The sequence below is a fragment of the Cnephaeus nilssonii genome (assembly GCF_951640355.1).
Source record: "Cnephaeus nilssonii genome assembly, chromosome: X".
Taxonomy (NCBI): Eukaryota; Metazoa; Chordata; class Mammalia; order Chiroptera; family Vespertilionidae; genus Cnephaeus; species Cnephaeus nilssonii.
The window spans coordinates 53,459,659-53,475,881 of record NC_137071.1 but is presented as its reverse complement, the minus strand read 5'-3'; the positions used below and the strand labels follow the sequence as shown (position 1 = coordinate 53,475,881).

Sequence of the window (16,223 nt, the reverse complement as noted above, 5' to 3'; positions counted from 1 at the left end):
CCTCCAACTGCCCTCCCTTGCAGGACAGGTGCCTCTCAACTGCCCTCTCCTGCTGGCCATCTTGTGGTGGCCATCTTGTGTCCACATGGGGGCAGGATCTTTGACCACATGGGGGCAGCGATATTGTGTGTTGCAGTAATGATCAAACTGCAGATTACTCTTTTATTAGATAGGGTAGAGGCCTGGTACAGGGGTGGGGGCCAGCTGGTTTGCCCTGAAGGGCGTCCCGGATCAGGTGGGGGTTCCCTTGGGGTATGGGGAGGCCTGAGCGAGGGGCCTGTGGTGGTTTACAGGCTGACCACACCCCCTGGCAACCCAAGCAGAGGCCCTGGTATCTGCAATTTATTTTCCTTCTACAATTGAAACTTTGTAGCTTGGAGCGGAGCCAAGCCTGGGGCTCCCTCCGAGGCTGGCAGCCATTTGTGTTGGGGTTATAATTGAAACTTTGTTGCCTTAAGCAGGTGGGCCTGGCCAGGGTGTGCGGAAAGCTTTGCTTCCCCTGTTGCCAGCGGCAACCCTGGCCTACTCTCTCAAGCTCCATTCTGCCGCCATTTGTTTAAATTTGTTTACTTTCTATAATTGAAACTTTGTAGCTTGAGTGGAGGCTTAGGCCTGGCCATGGCAGGCGGAAAGCTTGGCTTCCTCTGTTACCTAGGAAACCTTGCTCTCTGTGGCTGTAGCCATCTTGGTTTGGGTTAATTTGTATGCTCGCTCTGATTGGATGGTGGGTGTGGCTTGTGGGTGTGTCGGAGGTATGGTCAATTTGCATATTTGTCTATTATTAGATAGGACTAGTTATTTGGTAGAATCTTTGGGGTTTTCTATGTATAATATCATGTCTTCTGCGAATAATTACAGTTTTATGTCCTCATTTCCAATTTGGATGTCTCTTTTGTTTTCTTCTTGTATGATCTATGTGACTAGGACTTTGAGAACTATGTTGAACAAGAGTGGTGAAAGAGGGCATCCCTGTCTTGTTCCTGTTCTGAAGGGAACTAGTTTAAATTTTTGCCAATTGAGTATGAAGCTGGCTGTAGGTTTGTCTTATGTGGACTTTACTATGTTGAGGTGTGATTCTCACTTTGCTGAGAGTTTTTATCAAAGAAGCATGCTGAAATTTGTCGAATGCTTTTTCTGGATCTATTGATATGATCCTATGACTTTTGTCTTTCAATTTATTTATGTGATGTATCACATTTATTGATTTTGGAATATTGTACCAGCCTTGCATCCCTGTAATAAATCCCACATGGTCATGGTGTGTGATCTTTTTAATATATTGCTGGATCTGACTTGCTAAAATTTTGTTGAGGATTTTAATATCTGTGTTCATCAGGGATATTGGCCTTTAATTATCTTTCTTTATAGTGTCTTAATATGGTTTTGGAATTAGGGTAATGCTGACCTCATTAAAAGAGCTTGGAATTGTTCCTCTTGGGATTTTGGAATAGTTTAAGGAGGATAAGTGTTAGTTCTTCTTTGAATGTTTGGTAAAACTCCCACGAAACTGACCACACCAGGGCTTTTGTTTGCTGGGAGTTTATTATTATTATTATTACTGCTTCAATTTCATCAGCTGGTATTGGCCTATTCAGGTTTTCTTATTCCTCTTGATTTAGTTTTGGAAGATTCTATTTTTCTAAGAATTTATCCACATTGTCCAGTTTGTTGGCATATAGAGGCTCATACTATTTTCATACAATCCTTTGTATTTCTGTGGTGTCAGCTGTTACCTCACCACTTTCTTTTCTGATTTTACTTATTTATGTTATCTCTTTTTGTTTCCTGATAAGTCTGGGTAAAGGTCCCCCAATCTTGTTTATCTTTTCAAAGAACCAGCTCTTTGTTTCATTGAAATTTTGTGTTGTTTATTCAATCTCTATGTCATTTATTTCTGCTCTAATCTTTATTATTTTCTTCCTTTTATTTTCTCTGGGTGTTTCTTATTACTCTCTAATTCTTTCAGTTGCAGGGTTACATAACTTATTATTCATTTTTTGTTTTGTTTTGATCTTTTTTTAAAATTTCTTTATTGATTAAGGTATCACATATTTGTCCTCGTCCCCCCATTCCCATCCCACACCCCTCCCCACGCATGCCCCCACCCCCCTGTTGTCCTTAACCGCTGGTTAGGCTCATATGTCTGCACACAAGTCCTTTGGTTGATCTCCCCCTTTACCCCCACCCTTCCCTACCCTCCCCCACCGAGGCCCGACAGTCTGATCCATGCCTCCTTGTTTCTGGGTCTGTTCTTGTTCATCAGTCTATGTTGTTCATTATTTCCCCTAGATGAGTGAGATCATGTGCTATTAGAAATACACTTATAAGAACCGAAAATGAGACAAGCAATAATGGTTATGGTGACAGGCAAATGAATCAGTGTGTAGTGAGTTTCTATCTGGGCCAACAGTTCTTTTGAGACCCAATTTCAATGTCAAACAGTTCCTTATGTGTACATGTCAACACTGACATTTCAGTTCTGGATGGTGGACAAATGGTGGTAATGCAGGTCCGACTCTGTCCGGTTTGGTCCTGGGCAATCTGCAGTTATGCACAGCTGCTAACTGCTAGTATGGGAAGGCCACATCAGCGTCTTCCGTCTCTGGACTGCTTCTCTTCTGTCTTCATGGCTCATTGTTTTGATCTTTTAGAAGTGGATCTGTAGTGCTATGAACTTCCTTTTCAGTGCTGCTTTTGCTATGTCCCAGAGATTTTCGGTTGTTGTGTTCATATTTATTGGCTTCCAATAAGTTTTTTTTTATTTCTTTCTTGATCTCATTGGTAATTCATTCATTGTTTAATAACATGCCATTTAATCTCCATGTATTTGAATGTTTTTGAGTGTTTTTACTGTAGTTGATTACTAATTTCATTCCAATTTAACTTGAGAAGATGCTTGATATGATTGCAATCTTCTGGAGATTGTAAACACTTTTTTGTGTCCTAGCCATGGGGTCTATCTGTGAGAATCACCCATGTGCACTTGAGAAGAATGTATATTCTGCTGCCCTGGGGTGAAATATTCTATAAATGTCAATTAAATCCATCTGATCCAATGTGCCATTTAGAGTCACTGTTTCCTTCTTAACTTTTTGTCTGGAAGTTCTATCCTGTGAAGTCAGTGGTGTGTTACAGTCCCCTACTATGACTATACTAGAGGCCCAGTGCACTGTGGGGGGTGACCCTCAGCCCAGCCTGCACCCTCTACAATCTTGGACCCCTCGGGGGATGTCTGACTGCCAGGTCAGGCCTAAACCGGAAGTCAGACATCCCTCTCACAATCCAGGACTGCTGGCTCCTAACCGCTCACCTGCCTGCCTGCCTGATTTCCCCTAACCACTCCTGCCTGACAGCCAGATCACCCCCTAACTGCTCCCCTGTCAGCTTGATTGACACCTAACTGCTCCCCTGCCAGCCTGGTCGTCCCCAACTGCCCTCCCCTGCCGACCATCTTGTGGTGGCAATCTTGTGGCGGCTATCTTGTGGCAGCCATCTTGTGATGACGTGGGGGTGGCCATCTTGTGACGATATGGGGGTGGCCATCTTGTGATGACATGAGGGTGAGACGCCACCTAGGCTTTTATTAGTATAGATTACTGTCAGTCTCTCCCTTAAAGTCCTTCAAAAGTGTTTTTTTAAACATATTAAATAAATATGTTAGATGCATATATGGTTATCAGAGTTATATCCTCTTGTTGGACTGATCTCTTTAGTATTATGTAGTGACCTTTATTGACTCTTGTGATGGCCATCATTTTGAAGTGTGTATTGTCATATATGAGTATTACTACCCCAGATTATTTTTGTTTCGATTTGCATGGAAAATTTTTTCCATGCCTTCATTCTCATCCTGTGACTTTGTGTTCTGAGGTGGGTCTCTTGTAGACAGCACATATTTGGGTCACATTTTCATTTCCATTCAGATACTGTAAGTCTTTTGTTTCAAGCATTTAATCCATTTACATTTAAGATTATTGATAGGTACTTATTTATTACCATTTTAATTCATTATATCTGTGTTTCCCTCTCTGCTCATTACATTAGACCCTTTAGCATTAGTTGCAGTGTTGGTTTGGTGGTGATAAAGTCCTTTAGCCTTTTTTTTTTTTTTTTTTTTTTTTTGGTCTGGGGAGCACTTCATTACACCATTTATTTGGAATGTTATCCTTGCTGGATATAACAATCTTGGTTTCAGATCCTTGATTTTCATTACCTTGAATACTTCATTCCCTTCTGGCCTGTGGAGTGTCTGATGAAAAATCAGCTGACAGCTTTATGGGAGATCCTTTGTAGGTAACAGTTTGCTTTTCTCTTGCTGCCTTTAAGATTCTTGCTTTGTCTTTACTTTTTGGCATTTTAATTTTGATGTGTCTGGGTGTAGGCCTGTTTAGGTTCTTCATGTTTGGGTTTCTGTGTGCCTCCTGAAGCGGAATTTTCTGCCATTATTTCTTCAAACAGGTTCTCTATCCCTTGCTCATTGTCTTCACCTCCTAGTACTCCCATGATGTGAATATTATGTTTCCTGTTGACCCACAGCTCCCTTAAGCTGTCCTCTTGTTTTTTATTATTTTTTTTCTTTTGGGTTCTCTGATTGGGTGATTTTTTTTCTATCCTGTCTTCTAATTCACTGATCTGATCCTTGGCTTGCCCTAATCTGCTGTATATTCCTTCCAATGTGTTCTTTTTTTTAAATGTATTTTTTATTTATTTCAGAGAGGAATAAACAGGGAGAGACAGAAACATCAATGATGAGAGAGAATCATTGATTGGCTACCCCACACTGGGGATCGAGCTCGTAACCAGGGCATGTGACCTGACCCGTAATCAAACCGAGACCTCGTGGTTGATAGGTCCAGGTCCAACCACTGAGTCACATCAGCTGAGTGAATGTGTTCTTTATTAGTGCTATGGCATTCTTCATTTCTGACCAATCTTTTTCACAGTTACTGTATCTTTTCTCATACTGTTTAGTATCTTTGCCATCATTATTCTGAACACTGTATTTGTTATTTCATTTGGGGGGTGTTGTTGTTGTTTTTTTTGTCTTCCCACTTTGGCTGCCTGTTTTGCTTTAAGAGTACGTATTGGATAGATAGGATATGACTCCCAATCTGCTGTTTGTAACTGCCCCTGAGTATCTTGTTCTAAGCTATCAGCAATCCACAGCATGTGGCTCCCTCTGCTGGGGCAGGGTGCCTTTGAAAATTACCAAGATTTGCACCAAGGTCTTCTTTCCTAGCCCCAATCCCAGAAGGTGATCAGGCAAATACTCAAATCCTCCAGATACCTGTCTCTGCATGCAGTTTGATTATTATTCAGTCTTGATTTGCCTCAGGCTATTGACCAGACTGTGAGGCAAGAGGTTTTCCAACAGGGTGGAGCAATTGCTTCCCCCCCCCCCCCCACCTCCAGGCAAAAGATGCCTGGATGGTAAAAGTCTACCAGATAAAGATGTCCTCTTCAGCATGAGGGAATGACTCAGCACTGGAAACCAGGCTGGCTGCCTTCTGAGCTCTAACCCTAGAGCCCCCAAACTTGGATTCTGCTCACACAGCTATAGTCCACTCTGCCCTCTTGTGCCAGAGCCCAAGTTGAATGGCTGCACCCAAAATTTTGTGTGTTGGCTCTTTAAAAGGGTGCTTTGCTTTTCTAGCCATCTATCCCTGGAAGACAGCAACCCTGCTGCTTTTCACATACAGTTATTTTGTGGGCACCTTTCTCACCTCTGGTGCTCTGGGATTGGGAGGCCCTGCTTGGGGTTTAGACTCCGGAGTTCTCAGTGGGAACCCCCCACAGCTGAGATATCCCTTCAGGACTTTATCTGCTGTCTGTGAGAGTCCGGCCAGTCCTTTCATGCTACATGCCTTCCTACCAGTCTCTATGTGGTCTCCACTTTCCATCCTCCGTTGTCAGTGTTCTCTCCAGCTAGTCTTCAGTTGATTATTCAGGATGGTATTTTTGTATTTTAGTTGTAATTCCAGTTTGGTCCTGGGAGATTGTCAGTGTAGCTTCCACTACTCTTCTACCATTTCTTTCCCATTCCAATAGTTTACTCTTAATCTCTTTAATTTAATGCTTCATTTCCAGAATTTCTGATTGGTTCTTTTTTAAAGTTTAAATCTCTTTGGTAAAGTACTTGTTTTGTTCATTGATTTGTCTTCTGAGTGCATTAAATTGCCTGTCTGTGTTTTCTCACATCTTGTTAAGTATTTTCAGAACTGCAATCTTGAAATCTCTATCAATTATATCAGCGGTCACCAACCTTTCAGACCTCATGGACCACCAGTGGTCCGCGGACCACTGGTTGGCAATCACTGATTTACATGACATATTTCCATGTGTTCCAGCTTGCTTTCTGGGGATTTTTTAAATGTTTTTTTGTGGTTATCCTCATTAATGTGGTTATTCATGGTATTTGTTCTTCTCCTTGGCCTACTAATTTATCTGCCTATAAGTATGGTTGATAGAATCCTTATCTGAAGAGTTATTTCTACTATTTTCCAGTAGATGGCACTGAATGTCAAGATTTTTATCTCTGTGATCTCCCAATCTTGAACCTCTAAAGTTTCTGTAAGATAATACAGCCACGATGCTTTGGGGTGACATTTGTTTTGCCCTCACAGTAATGGATACCACTGACCTCTGTAGGGTCCTACCCCAGCCACCCCTCCTGAGGGTCAGTCACAGAGGGATATAGCAGTTCTACTGATACAGCTCTGACTTTACAGGTAATATGCTCCTGGACATGACTCCACAGGAAACGAGAGGTGACATTTGGTAGTCCAAGTGGCAGCAGGTCTCTGTGGTTGTATCTGTTTGAAACACCAATATCTGGTGGGCAGTGGAGAGATGCATGGGAGATCCCTGTGCTGTGTCAGGCTTCTGCAGATTCAGATACTGTTCACACTCTCACAACTTGCAGTTCGCCCTGCTCAAACACACACAGCTCTCTGTTTCTCCAGGATGAAGTAAGTGCCTGCTACTGCCAGCTTTCTCCACTCTCCCAGCTGAGCCATTATCTCCTAGCTGCAGGGCTACATCTGTGGGTCGTCTTTACTTTTCCTCCCTTCTCATCTCCCTGTTTATTTCCTGTTGCCTACCTTTAGATGGTTCAATCCATGGCTGTGTTGAGCAGAGATTCTTTGTTGAATTATAGTTGGTTAACTTCTTGAAATTTCAGAGACAGAGGACAAGGTGTGCTCTCACACTGCCATTCCCCAGACATCCACTGGTTCTGTCATTTATAAAGGTACCTCCATACTGTTTCCCATAGTGGCTGTACCAATCTACATTCCCACTAACAGTGTATGAGAATCCTGTTTACCCTACATTTTTTCCAAAACTTGCTATTTCTTGTCTTACCTAATAATAGAGAAACATGTAAATTTACCGTACCTCCGCTACACCCACAGCCAATCAGAGTTAGTATGCAAATTAACCCAATAAAGATGGCGGTTAATTGGCATACATACCTGGGTCCTGGGAACCTCCTCGGCACCCAGGTCACTCCCAGCCAGCCATCGGAAGGGGACAGGGGGTGGCGCCCTTCCCAAGCCTAAAGCCTCTGCAGAGGCTTTAGGCTTGGGAAGGGGCCGAGCCTGCGACCAAACGCAGACCATCCTGAAGTCAGCGCTGGGTTGCCCAGCTGCAGCCTGGCGACCCAACACTGACTGCCCAGGTGGCTGAGACCCAGAAAGTGAGTCAGGGTCTGATCTGCAGCCTCAATGGAAGCTGTTGATCAGTGTACTTACCTCTCTCTTTCTCTCCCTCTTTCTTTCTGATCTTCGCCAGCAGCCAGGCTTTTCTTTCTCTCCCAGCCTCCACTGGGGCTGCTGTTAAGCCCCACCTCTTTGATCAGACCCAGAGATAGGCCTGGAGATGCTGACTGGCATAGGAACCGACCAATCAGAACCAAAGGTGGGTGCTGTGGGGAAACAATGGCTGCCTAGGAGGTGGAGCTTTTGATGCTGACTGGCATAGGAACTGACCAATCAGAACCAAAGGTGGGTGCTGTGGGGAGCCAATGGCTGCCTGGGAGGCAAAGCTTTTGACGCTGGCATAGGAACCAACCAATCAGAACCAAATTGGCCAGCAGAGGAGGGCAGTTGGGGGCTACATCAGGCCTGCAGGAGAGGGCAGTTAGGGGTGATCAGGCTGGCGGGCAGAGGCAGTTAGGGGCAATCAGGCAGGCAGGCAGGTGAGAAGTTAGGAGCCAGTGGTCCCAGATTGTGAGAGGGATGTCTGACTGCTGGTTTAGGGATCGGGCCTAAACCGGCAGTTGGATATCCCCCGAGGGGTCCCGGATTGGAGAGGGTGCAGGCTGAGTTGAGGGAACCATCCATCCATGCACGAATTTCATGCACTGAGCCTCTAGTCTTTTTTATAATAGCCATTCTAATAGGTATCAGGTGATATCTAATTATGGTTCTGATTTACATTTACCTAATAATTAGTGATGCTAAACATATTTTCATATGCCTGCTGGTCATGTGTGGGTTTTCCTTAGAAAACTTTCTATTCAGATACTCTGCCTAATTTTGAATCATATTTCTTTTTTGATGTTGATTTGTATGAGTTCTTCATATATTTTGGATATTCACTCCTTATTGGAAGTATTATTAGACAATATGTTTTCCCTTTCAGTTGGTCGTCTTTTGGTTTTGTCAACTGTTTTCTTTGCTGTGCAGAAGTTTTTAGTTTGATATAAGTTTAATTTGTTTATTTTTGTTTTTGTTTTCCTCACTTTTGCACTGAAATTCACAAAAATACCACTGAGACCAACATCCAGAATCTTAGTGCCCATGCTTTCTTCTATGTGTTTTATTGTTTCAGGTGTTACAATCAAGTCTTTATTCCATTTGGAGTTAATTTTTGTGTACAGTGTAAGATAGTTGCATAGTTTCATTCTTTTGCATATGGCTGTCCAGTTTCCCCAGAACCATTTATTGAAGAGACTTTATATTCTCCATTTTATATTTTTAGCTCCTTTGTTGTAAATAAGTAGTCCATATGCATCTGAGTATATTTTGGGGCTCTCAATTCTGTTTCATTGTTCTGTGTTTCTATTTTTCTTTTGATTACTATACTTTTGTAGTAAATAAAAAATGGAAAACAAGTTACATCAGGTATCACAGAAATACAATAAATTATAAAAGAATACTATGAAAATTAATATGGTGCCATATTGAACCACCTAGAGGAAATGGACAAACTCTTACAGGCATACAACCTTCCTAGACTGATCACTAACAAGGATTTTGAAACAGTAATAAAAATCCTCCCCCAAAACAAAATCCAAGACCAGATGGCTTCACTGGCAAAATCACTGGCAAGATCTAATTCAAAGATGTAATAACTGTCTTTCTCAAACTCTTCCAAAATATTGAAGAGGAAGGAATGCTTCCTAACTCATTTTACAAGGCTAACTTTACCCTGATACCAAAACTGGGCAAGGACACCACAAAAAAAGAAAATTACAGGCCAATATCTCTGATGAATATCAGTGCAAAAGTCAAAAACAGAAAATTGAACACAACAATTCATTAAAAGGATCATACACCACAAACAAGTGGGATTCATTTCAGGATAGCTAGGATGGTTCAACATCCACAAAATAAAGGACAAAAATCATATGATAATCTCAATAGATGCAGAAAAAGCATCTGACAAGATACAATATCCATTTATGATAAAAAATCTCAGTAAAATGGGTATAGAAGGAAAGTACCTCAACATAATAAAAGCCATATAAAACAAACCCACAACTAGCATCATATTCAATGGTGAAAAACTGAAAGCTTTTCCTCTAAGACTAGAAATTAGACAAGGATGCCTACTATTGCCACGGTTATTCAACATAATACTGGAGGTCCTAGTCAGAGTAATGAGGCAAATAAAATAAAATAAAATAAAATAAAATAAAAGGCATCCCAATTGGAAAGGAAGAAATGAAGCTATTACTATTTGTAGATGAAATAATGTTATATATAGAAAACCATAAAGATTTCACCAGAAAAAAACATTTGAAAAAGTAAATGACTATAGTAAAATTATAGTATAAAAATTAATATACAAAAGTCTGTTGCATTTCTATATACTAATAATGAACTATCAGAAATTGAAATGAAGAAAATCCCATTTACAATTACAACAAAAATAATAAAAGACCTAGATAATCTTAACAAAGGAAATTAAATACCTGCACATTGAAAACTACAAGACGTTGTTGAAATAAATTGAAGAAGACACAAAGAAATGCAAAGATATTCTGTGTTCATGGATTGGAAGAATGTCCATACATACTAAAACAATCTTCAAATTCAATGCAATCCCTATCAAAATCCCAATGGCATTTTTCATAGAAATAGAGCCAAAAAAAACCCACAAAAACAAAACACCCTATAATTTGTATAAAACCACAAAGGACCTCAAATAGCCAAAGCAATCCTGAGAAAAAATAGTCAATTTTAGTACATTTTTATTTATTGATTTGAGAGAGAGAGAGAGAGGAACAGAGTGAGGGAGGGAGAGAAACACTGCTTAGAAAATCATCCATTATTTATGCATTAACTGGTTGCTTCTTGAGGATGCCCTGATTAGGGATCAAACCCAGAACCTTGGTGCATCAGGACAATGCACCAACTGAGCTACCCAGCAAGGCCAATTTTAGTACATTTTATCACTTCAAAAAGAGATTCTAAACCCTTAGCTATCATTCCTCCAATCCCACTTCCCCAACCAGCCCTAAAAAAACACTAATCTACTTTCTGTCTCTATAGATCTCCCTATTCTGGTTTTTCATATGAATGAAATCATATAATATGTGATTTTTTGCAACTGGTTTATTTCACTTAGCATAAAATTTACAAAATTCATCTACATTATAGCATATATCAGTCATTCATTTATTTTTTTAAAATCCTCACCCAAGGATATATTTCTACATTTTTTAGAGAGAGAGGAAGGGAAAAAGAGAAACATCAATGTGTGTGTGTGTGTGTGTGTGTGTGTGTGTGTGAGAGAGAGAGAGAGAGAGAGAGAGAGAGAGAGAGAGAGAGAGAGAGAGAAAGAGAGAGAAACATTGATTGGTGTTGCCTTCCTTACAGCCCAACATGGAATCAAACCTGCAACATTTTGGTGCACATGACAACATTCCAATCCACTGAGCAATCTGGTCAGGGCCTTCATTCCTCTTTAGGGTAAAATAATAATCCAATATGCGGATATACAACATTAGTTTACCCATTCATCACTTGAGGAAAATTTGCAATATTTCCATTGTATGGCTATAATAAATAATACTGCTATGAACATTCCTGTATGAATATGTATTCATTTGTCTTGGGTCTGTAGGAATAGAATTGCTAGGCCACATGGTAACTTTATGTTTAATTGTTGTTTGAAGAACTACCAAACAGTTTTCCAAAGCTATTGCATCATTTATATTCCTACCATCAGTGTATGAGGGTTCCAATTTCTCCACATCCTCATCAGTGTTTGTTTATTATTAACTTGAATTTTTATTATTATAAAATTTTTTATTCTAGCCATCTTACTAGATATAAAATAGTATCTCATTGTGATTTTGGTTTGCATTTTCCTGATGACTAATGATGTTAAGCTTCTTTCCATGTGCTTACTCGCCATTTATATATCTTCATTAGTTGCTTTTGGTTCTTAACTATGGAAAAAATTCACAACAGATTTCACATTGCCCCAAATGTATCCCAAAAAGTTTTCCAGTATTCACAGGCCAGATCTCCATAGACTAATTTCAGAACAATGTATTAGCCTGCCACACAGCCATAATTAAACATTTAACTTTTTTTTTTAAAGTGCAATTCAATCTTCTCATGCTTTTTAAATTCCCTAAAAATACTTTAAGGAGCAAAAAGAAAATTTCCATGCTGGAAATGACAGAATAGTTTGTTTTTGTTCAATTTGTCTGCTAATAATAACTGCACAAACATCTGTTCAAAGGCATTGGAAAGCAGTGAGTGCTTCTGGGACCAAGATCTCAGAAGAAAAGTCCCAAGAGAAAATTCTAAAAGAGAATTTTCCCCTAGATATTTGCCCATATGATAATGGGTACTAAGAGACTAAGAATTTAAACCCAGTTTTTAGCAGTCTCTCAAAGCTGGTGGGTATGGAAGCAAATCATAACATTCCAGATCTACAATGAATAGTCCTATTATACACCTAAAACTTTCTGGTGGGAACCTAAAGGATGAAACACTGGGAGTAAGGATGATCAGAAATAGATAAGTCCTCCCAGAGACTAAAGTACAAGTTTCAACTAATTCAAATTATGAATGAGTCAAGTTGATCTGTAGCTAGTTTAATTACCTGTCATAAACAAAAGTAATATCTTCCTGGACAAAGATAACTCACCTAAATTATTTCTATTCTTTTAAAATTCACTTTTAGACAGAGAGGAAGGGAGAGGGAGAGAGAGAGAAAAATAATTATGAGAGAGAACCATAAATTGGCTGCCACCTGCACATCCCCTACTGGGATTTGAGCCCACAACCTGGGCATGTGTCCTAACCAGGAATGGAAAAGGCAACCTTTTGATGCATATGCACAGGATGATGTCCAGCCAACTGAACAATACTGGCCAGGGTAAATTATCTCTATATTCAATACAAATATCTGACATTTAATTAAAAATAATGTGGCATGCCAACAAAAAACAAAATCATGATCAAATTCCAAGGATAAAAATAGATAACAGAAAGAGACACATAGGAGATATTGGATTATCTGACATGGACTTTAAAATATCTGTAATTAATATGTTCAGGAAATTATATGACAAGATGGAGAATTTATCATAGACTAGAAACTATTTTAAAACTCAAGTGAAAATTCTAGAACTGAAAAATACAATAAGTATAATTAATAAATCAACAAATGGGTTTAATAGGTTAGAAATGGCTAAAGATAATTACTACTTAAATAGAAGGCAAGTCAAGAAAATGGAGAAATAAAAAGCATGAGAGACTTATGAGAAAGTGAAAGTATCAGAGAGCGAGAGGAAGAGAGACTGAAGAAAAAGAAAGATCATCCACCATGACCCAGTGGGATTTATTTGGGGGATGCAAGGCTAGTACCATATTCCAAAATCAATAAATGTAACTCACAAATTAACAAAATGAAAGATAAGAATCACACAATCATATCAATACAGAAAAAGCATTAGACAAAATCCAGCACCATTTTTAGATAAAAACTCTCAGCAAAGTGGAAGCAGAGGGAGCATATCTCAACATAATAAAGGCCATATATGACAAACCCACAGCCAACATCTACTCAATTAGGCAAAAACTAAAAGCATTTCCCTTAAGAACAGGAACCAGGTCCTTCCTGCACAAACCCCAATAAAAGCCATGCCCAAGTGCTCCACTTTCCTCACTCTGTCTCCGGACTTCCTGGTGTTTTTCCATGTGGCATGGGTAGTGTGCTATGTCTCCTGCCTCTTGGACTTAGTGACCTATCAGAATTACTTGGATGAATTTTTAAAATACTAGTATTCAAGGGGAGACAAAATGGCGGCGAAATAGATGGACATGTCCTGAGCCTTGTCCCAGAGCAAATAGAATGAGCAGCTGAAATGAATAACATACAACCTGAATTGGCAAAGAAGACTCAGCTGGTGAGACAGTTTGCAGCTGGGAAGGGCAGAGGATCCCTGGAGAAAGGTAAAATCAAGGATCTGGGCAGGAGAGTGTGCCAGACCTCTGAGCCCAGAGGGTCAGAGGGAATCCACATAGCACCAAGCCATGTCCCTGGGGACAGGCACAGTGTCTGACTGTGGAAAAAAGGGCCACAGGACTGCTGGACCACAGGGGATTCTAGATCTGGGTCCACAGTCACGAAAGGCTGAACCCAGAGGGGGAAGCCTGAAGGGCTGGCCAGACTGCGCAGCACCGGTAGGAGAGGAGCACGCAGAGGCACAGACTTTCCCCTCTCTGTGACCTGAGCCTTTCTTCACTGAACCTATTTCATAGGACCTTTCGGATACAGACACTTACCCATAGCTGAGGTGAGGGAGAAGGTGTGGACTCTTCGAGTCTGGGGAAAGGAGGGGGTTCAGGAGAAGTAGCAGTGAGTCTGGCGTTGAGTCATACCTGAGCCTGGGACTTGGGCAACCATTTTGTCCTGAAAAGATAGCCCCTCCCTACAGTTTCCAGGCAACCAAAACAGCCACACCCAGATTCCACTCTGAATGGTACAAAGGATTTTTAAAAAATCTAAATAGTCCCTGAGAGTCCAAAGGGGCTGACCTAAAGAGAAACCTTCAGTCCCAGCAACAGGAGCCTGAGAAACAGCACAGTACAGAAGACTGGGATATTAAGCTAGCCAAAGGAACGACATTTCACTTTTTCATATTTATTTATTTATTATTATTTTATCTCTTTTTTCTTTGTTTCCCTGTTTTTATATTTTGCTTTATTTACTATTTCTTTTTGCATTATTTTTCTATCACTCTATTTTATTTTATTCTTATTTGCTATTTTTATTTTTATACCATTTTTAAATCATTTTTTTAATATATTTTTTTTTTATTTTTTACAGAGAGGGAGAGGAATAGAAAGTTAGAAACATAGATGAGAGAGAAACATCGATAATCTGCCTCCTGCACACCCCCTACTGGGAATGTGCCCGCAAACAAGGTACGTGCCCTTGACTGGAATCGAACCTGGGACCCTTCAGTCTGTAGGCCGACGCTCTATCCACTGAGCTAAACCAGTTAGGGCTGAAATCAATTTTTTTGTAAATTTATTATTATTATTATTTTCTTCTCATTCTTTTTCTTTTTATCCACCCATCCCCTTTCTACTTCCTCTACACGGAACTGAGGACCTCCCCATATTCATCCAATTCTTAACCTTATTTTCTGTATATAAGCTCAGCCTCTACAGATTCTGCCCCCACCCTCTTTGCTGGGTGTTTGGTGTTTGCATATTTTTGGTTTACGTATTGTTTCTGTGGTGTTTTCCCATATATATATATATATATATATATATATATGTTTTCACACACACACACACACACACACACACACACACACACATATATATTCTCCTTTTTCTTTTCTCTCTTATATTCTCCTCTCTCTTTGATATCATTTATGCTCTCTTATCCTTCCCTAATTCTCTTTTCTCAAGTGGTTACTTATAGTGGGGTTATGGGTGTTGTGAGTATATTCATTCTTTGTTCCCTTTGTGTTGTGTCTTGTCGAGGTGAATTTTATCCTGTCTGGCCAGGAGCTAAAGAGTGAGCCACATTAACCAACAACCTGGAGAGGAAACTCCATCCATGAATGGGTCAATAACACCCCAGACCCAAACAGGAAGAAGGAAGCAGTGAGGGAGAGAGCATGAGTGAGGGAGGGAGCAAAAGAGGAGTATTTGGTTACGTGGTGTGTGTGTGTGTGTGTGTGTGTGTGTGTGTGTGTGTGTGTGTGTGTAAATCACAGATCCCACAGGACCTTCGGGGGCAGGCTAAACAGGCTCGCCTAACTAGGCAGCCTCTGCTACCATTGCAAACAGTACTGGGAGGCCGGCTTGTCCTCAGAGGCCTAGCCTTTTTGAAGGGGAAAGCTGCTGTAATTAGGAGCCCAGCCTCACCTACACCCAGGGTGCCCTCAGAGAAACCTGGGACTCTACAGCCACCTCTGCCAGTGACCTGCTACCTTAGCTGTGGTCCCATGGTCAACAAGTCTCCAGCTACCTCAAGCACAGGCTCCTGTGAGTTCTAAAGCACACTCCCCTCTGAGCAGCCCAATGCTTTAGCCCAGGGCACTGCAACCACGCGAGCAACAGACACGTGAGCAGCCAGCTCCTGTCCATGGAGCAGCAGCCCCACAAGCAGCCCACCCCAGGCCTAAGAGCAGCAGCCTCATGTGGCCTGCCCATGTCCAAGGAACAGCAGCTGTATAAGTGGCCCACTCCCCCATCTGTGGAGCAGCAACCACGTGAGCAGCCTGCCCCATCTGAGGATCAGCAGCTGCAAGTGCAGCCTGCCCACAATTGAGGAGCGGCAGCCCCGTGCAGCATGTCCCCATCCGAGGAGCAGGAGTTGCACGCAGCCCGCACCCTACACCTGTCCGAGGAGCAGCAGCCATGTGAGCAACCTGCCCCCATCCAAGGAGCAGCAGCCACAAGAGCAGCCTGCCCCCATCCGAGGAGCAGAAGCTGTGTGAGCAGCCCGCCCTCATT

The 16,223-nt window shown here is 41.2% G+C and overlaps 2 protein-coding genes across 2 annotated transcripts in view; both read right to left on the bottom strand.

Annotated features, from left to right (window-relative positions):
• CYBB (cytochrome b-245 beta chain) overlaps window positions 1-14,434 on the bottom strand; it is a 154,504-nt gene extending 140,070 nt beyond the window's left edge. Inside the window, exon 1 of the mRNA XM_079765540.1 lies at window positions 14,034-14,434. The gene's annotated coding sequence lies outside the window, so the exon portion shown is untranslated. The remainder of the gene's footprint in view (window positions 1-14,033) is intronic.
• The window catches only part of XK (X-linked Kx blood group antigen, Kell and VPS13A binding protein), a 122,897-nt gene that overhangs the window by 31,441 nt on the left and 75,233 nt on the right, over window positions 1-16,223 (bottom strand). The gene's annotated exons all lie outside the window — the stretch shown is intronic.